Source organism: Artemia sp. Qi Xiang Cuo, chromosome 12 (genome assembly GCF_049724085.1).
Source record: "Artemia sp. Qi Xiang Cuo chromosome 12, ASM4972408v1, whole genome shotgun sequence".
Classification (NCBI taxonomy): Eukaryota; Metazoa; Arthropoda; class Branchiopoda; order Anostraca; family Artemiidae; genus Artemia; species Artemia sp. Qi Xiang Cuo.
In genome coordinates, this window is record NC_142805.1 from 7,964,066 (window position 1) to 7,970,065 (window position 6,000).

The window sequence follows — 6,000 nt, forward strand, 5'->3', positions numbered from 1 at the left end:
ACTATCCCCGAATTTAAGGGTTTTTCCCAAAAATCTATGCGTCACCCCGAAAAAAAAATTGGTTCCCCGAATCCCCGAAAATCATGCAATCACGGTGCCACCCCTAGCGAATTATCACCAGTGACTTTCCCTGCCAAATGTTACTTTGCATACCATAATTCTTCACTACTCTCTTGTTCGTTATTTCTATTCTCTTTTGTTACTTTGCATGAAAACTAGACAGATGCAATATGCAATTGCAAATATTGCAATATACACAGTTCTTCATATGTTGACAAAAAAGTACCGTCTTTACGAAATGAGTTTAAATCATTTCGAATTCAGTTTCCCAATTGCTATTTCTTACATTATTCGTCGTCAATAATTTTATTTTCAATTTGAATAGAATTATAGAACGCATTCACTACTATACAGCTTCAGCCTTCAGTTGGATTTTGAAATTGATAGCCGACAGATTGTTTCTACAGCTGACTTGTAAGTTTGCAGATTTTTTTTCTTTTACTGTTTTTAGATCAAAATTTTTCTTAATATTTCATACTCAATTGTTGAACGCCTGATAGATTAAAGAAAATACATTCTTCTTTCTGAAACTTTTATCCTCCCCCCCCCCCTAAAAAACAACCGTTCTATTGAGACAAAATTGAGATACAGAATAAGCTATGTAAAGGGTTGGGGACTTAAAGATTTACCCGGATGTTACCCCAAAACTATGATTCATACACAAATAGTAAATTGTTGCCTATGGGGGGGGGGGGGGGGTAGGGGGCTATAATTTTTAAATGATAACTCATTTTCCTTATTGAAAGCAGGTATGCCAAAAAGATAATTATTTTTTTCATTTGAAGTGGACAAGGAAGAAAATGATATCAAATTCCCTGGGAAACCATTGAAATATTTTGATAGACCAAGGGCCCCCCATTGGGAGTTGTTCATTGTCTTGGGTATTTTTGTGATTTCTCATAGGCTACTGGCCTAATTTGGCTTTTGTGTGTGCTCCCTTTTATTTAGATTCGTTGGATCTTATTGAATGCCACTGCGAATGCATGACTCAGTTTTCTAATAAGTTGAGGTATATCTGAATAATTTCGACATTTTTGTTGTTGTCTTTGTACCCCTTCGCTCATACTCTCAATTTTTTTTTCAAGGAACAGTTTTCAATTTCAAGGAACAGTTTTCAAAGGAACGGCTTTGTACCCCTTCGCTCATACTCTCAATTTTTTTTTCAAGGAACAGTTTTCAATTTCAAGGAACAGTTTTCAAAGGAACGGCTTCGTTTTCAAAGGAACGGCTTTGTACCCCTTCGCTCATACTCTCAATTTTTTTTTCAAGGAACAGTTTTCAATTTCAAGGAACAGTTTTCAAAGGAACGGCTTCGTTTTCAAAGGAACGGCTTTGTACCCCTTCGCTCATACTCTCAATTTTTTTTTAAAGGAACAGTTTTCAATTTCAAGGAAAAGTTTTCAAAGGAACGGCTTTGTACCCCTTCGCTCATACTCTCAATTTTTTTTTCAAGGAACAGTTTTCAATTTCAAGGAACAGTTTTCAAAGGAAAGGCTTCGTTTTCAAAGGAACGGCTTTGTACCCCTTCTCTCATACTCTCAATTTTTTTTTCAAGGAACAGTTTTCAATTTCAAGGAACAGTTTTCAAAGGAACGGCTCACTAGTAATTCGCTCATACTCTCAATTTTTTTTCAAGGAACACTAAGCTGTTTAACGTTATTTTGCGTATTTGTTTGAACCATATAGTGACCTAGTTGATTATTAAATAAACTGTTTTTTCAATGTAAAGTTGAGACGGTATCCTATCAAGGTGGTATCCAAAGGGGGGTAGGGAGGTATTACATTTAAATGATTTTATCTCGATTTTTTTTTTGAAAGCAGGGATGCTTTCAAAGACTTCAAAGCTATTTTAAGAAGAATATCTTTGCAGATTTCCATGGATATGACCATAGCAGAAGCTTTGAGCCTGGGTGGGGATCAAATAGGAGTCTTTGAGTATTTTGACCACAGGTGACTTATTGTTGCGACTTTCTTAAATTTGGTAATTTTTGTAAGCATTTGGAAATCAAAGCTTAAACTCAATTAAATAAAAAAAAACAAGTTTTTTAAACTGAAAGTAAGGAGCGACATTAAAACTTAAAAAGAACAGAAATTATTCCGTATATGAACGGGACTGTCCCCTCCTCAACGCCTCGCTCTTTACGCTAAAGTTTTTTATTGTTTAAAAAAATAAAGTGGTTTTTTTTTATTTAATTTTTGAACGTTTTTGAATAAATGCAGGTTTTGATCTTGGCTCACCGTACATGAATAATTAAAACAAAATTTTCATATTGATTTACTTTTATTTAGTTAAATGTCTTTCTCGAAACTTGTTTAATTTTAATTACGAACGTTTTTTTTGTAATAAATATACGTAACTTACGAATTAACTTACGTAACGAAATTCTATATTCATATATTTTTTATACGTTTATTAGGGGGTTCGCCTCCTAGTCAATACCTTGCTCTTTAAGCGAAAGTTCGAATTTTGTTCCAATTCTTTAAAAATGACCACTTAATCACAAAGGCCGTTAATTAGAATAAATAGCTCTTATGAAAGTACTAAAAAATCTTTGGCTTAAAGAGCGAGGCATTGACTACGGGGTGAACCCAATTATATATGTAATATTTTCTGTCCGTTTAAAGTTTCGATGTTGCTGCTGTTGCAGTTGAAATACTTGTTTTTTTATGTTAAATTTCTGATCTTTTTTTAAATAATGCTGGAAAGTCCGTCGTCCCCTTCATAGCAATATCCCTTCCCCCATGAAAACTTCCTTCATGGAAAGATCCTCCCACATAACCCCCGACCCCCCCCCCCCCCCCCAACCCCCCACTACCAGGAAAAATCTCACCTGAAAACGTTTGTATACTTCCAAATAACCAATACTATATGTTAACATTGGAAAAAGTTCATAACTTTCAGCCTTTTGATCAGGTGACTTTGGGAAAAAAATGAGAGTGGGAGGGGGCCTAGTTGCCCTCCATTTTTTTTTGTCACTTAAAAAGGGCACTAGAACTTTTAATTTCCATTCCAATGAGCCCTCCGACGATATTCTAGGACAACTGGGTCGATACGATGACCCCTGGAAAAAAAAACTACAAACAAATAAACACGCACCCATGATCTTTCTTCTGGCAAAAAATGCAAAATTCCACATTTTTGTAGATGGGAGCTTGAAACCTCTACAGTAGGGTTCTCTGATACGCGGAATATGATGGTGTGATTTTCATTAAGGTGCTAGAACTCTTAAGAGGTCTTTCGCCCTTTTTTCGAAAATCAGCCAAATTTTCTCAGGCGCCTAACTTCTGATGGGTAGGATCAAACTTGATAAAACTTATATATTTGAAATCAACATTAAAATCTGATTCTTTTGATGTATCTATTTGTATCAAAATACCGTTTTCTAGAGTTTCGGTTACCATTGAGCCGGGTCGCTCCTTACTTACAGTTCGTTACCACGAACTGTTTGATAACTGATACTAAGTCTCCTAACATTTTACTTGGATTAAAAGAGATGAACAATGAAGAAAATCTCAGCATCTTCCTGGTGCTACTTGAGTCTGCATATTATTTTATTTCATTACGTTTAAAACGGATGAGCTTTTCATTTTTTATCAAAAAAGATAGCTGGCACTTCATTTTTCTTTATACCGAATAAACGATTAAGTATTTTTTGTTTCATTGTAATTGAAGTGTTCTCATGTGAAGTTTTCATCATGTATTTTTCAATTTGATAAATATACTCCTTTTAGCTGCAGTTTATAATTTGGCTGATATTAGGTATTTATGAGTTTATAATTTGGAATGAATCCCCAAAGGCAAAACTGAATAATATCCTAAAGAGAAATCAAAAGCAATGAAAAAAAGCAGTTCGAATCTGTTGTAAATTTAAGCTGTGATTTGAGAAAAATTGCTGAAAACATTAATGTTTGCCGTCAACATTGATCGCGCTGGTGACGCGCCGCCGACATAAAACCGGCGAAGTGACGCCGACATCTTACCGATGGCGCGGCAACGGCGCGCTCTTCTGGGCCCTGCCACCACAAGTCTTCCCTCATCGGTGCTGCGCCGGGGTCTAATGATAACCCCCTCAGAGCCCTCAGACCAAGGGTTGTAAGTTATGCCCTGGGGGCATATAAGGTTTTATATAGAAAGTTTTATCGTAGAAACTTCTAAAAGGGCTCATTTGAATGGAAATTTAAAGGGCTAGTGCCCTTTTTGGCTGACCTAGAGCCTATTGGGGGTTTTCGAAAATTTGGGCGACGCTGGGATCGTCACTGGCTTGAAATTATGGAGCCTGCCACCCTCGAGTGAAATCTCTGGAATGAAACATGGCGTCGTTTGGTGGGCGCCAATATGAGCCTGGATGCAGCTTGAAGGTGCAACAAGTACAAGTACAAGTACAAAATAAATATACTGTTCGCTGCACTTTTTTTTATACTATTCCAAATACAATAACAGCAGCTGTCAGAAATTATTTTTGAACAGGTAAATGGACTACTAAATTCAAACCAGGTTACTTACCTTTCTTGCAGTAGAACTATGGAAAAAATGTCATTTTACTTAAAATTGAATTCTAGGTTGATGTTAAACAGTCTTCTATTCTAGATACATGGAATGTAATGACCAGCTACAGTAATCCACTTAATTTATATTTTACGACATTATTATTTTTCCCTTTTTGTCATTATTACCAGTAGTTCAAGAAGTACCAATGAAGAAGTGCAAACAAGTTCAAGATAACGCATGGAATTGGAAGCGACAGTGAATTTTGAAGTTCAACAAAGAAGCTTATCCCATTAGTTGTAAATAGAATAATACATTTGGAAAAAAGGAATGTCAAGTATAAGCGAATATTTATTTTCAGAGTAAATTCTATTTTTCTATCTTTTTTCTACTGTCTAAAATACAAGGAAAGGAATTATATGTAGTTTATAACATATTTAAGGGCTCAAAATAAAGTTTTGCACGATAGCAATTATTACATGTCGAAATACCGTTCAGAGTTGCATTGAATGTCCATGCTGTCACCTGTTCCCGCTGTTACTGACCTCCAGCTCTGAGACCATCTCCCAATATCTGCTTTTTTTTATCCTTCCCTTCGGTCTGCTCCCTCTTTACTGTCTCAGGTCCAATTTTAAAGGGACTGGAGAAATATAAATTTAACCTCTTCGCAATTTCTGCAGATTGTATCATATGAAACATTCATGCTAGTAGTATGTCTCGTCTGGATTCTACGGGACATATAGCAAATACTTCTACGGGACATATAGCAAATACTTCTACGGGACATATAGCAAATACTTCTACGAGACGTATAGCAATTTCTATGTTATTCTGGGCCTTGTATATGCCTTTTCAAAGAGATTCAAAGCTCAGACATATAGGAAATATCATGTTATTCTACAACGCCCCCGTACCAAACAGGTTCTTCTAGTAGTCCTATTCTACAGGTCATCACACCTCTGCCAAGAGGAACGAGCATAACTTGATTGGTGATTAGGATTTGAATAAACGGAATGGTTTTCTTTACAATTCATATTAGTAAGAGAATTGCATTCAAAGAGAATAGTTTTTATTTTTAAGGATATTAGTGGAGAAAAAAAAAATGAGTGGTACATTTAAACTATTGGAGATTAATGATGGAACCGACAGCAGCAGCAGCAGCAGCGATATACGAGTACCCAATGTGGCTGTGGAAATAACCGCTGGCTGTAGGCTATGTCTTGAATGGGAAATTATGTATGCGAGATACGTGATATCATTAAGCAAATTTAAACAGGAGGAATAGCTATGTTTTGCTGGAAAGTAAATATTCTCCATATAAATAAACTTCGGTCAGCATTAGATGTCCTATCGAAATATATTGACGAGAACAAAATGCATCAGTGAATATTATTATTGTAATTATGATCAATAAAACTGTTTCGAAATCAATGGTATTTTTTTTTCTATAGTAG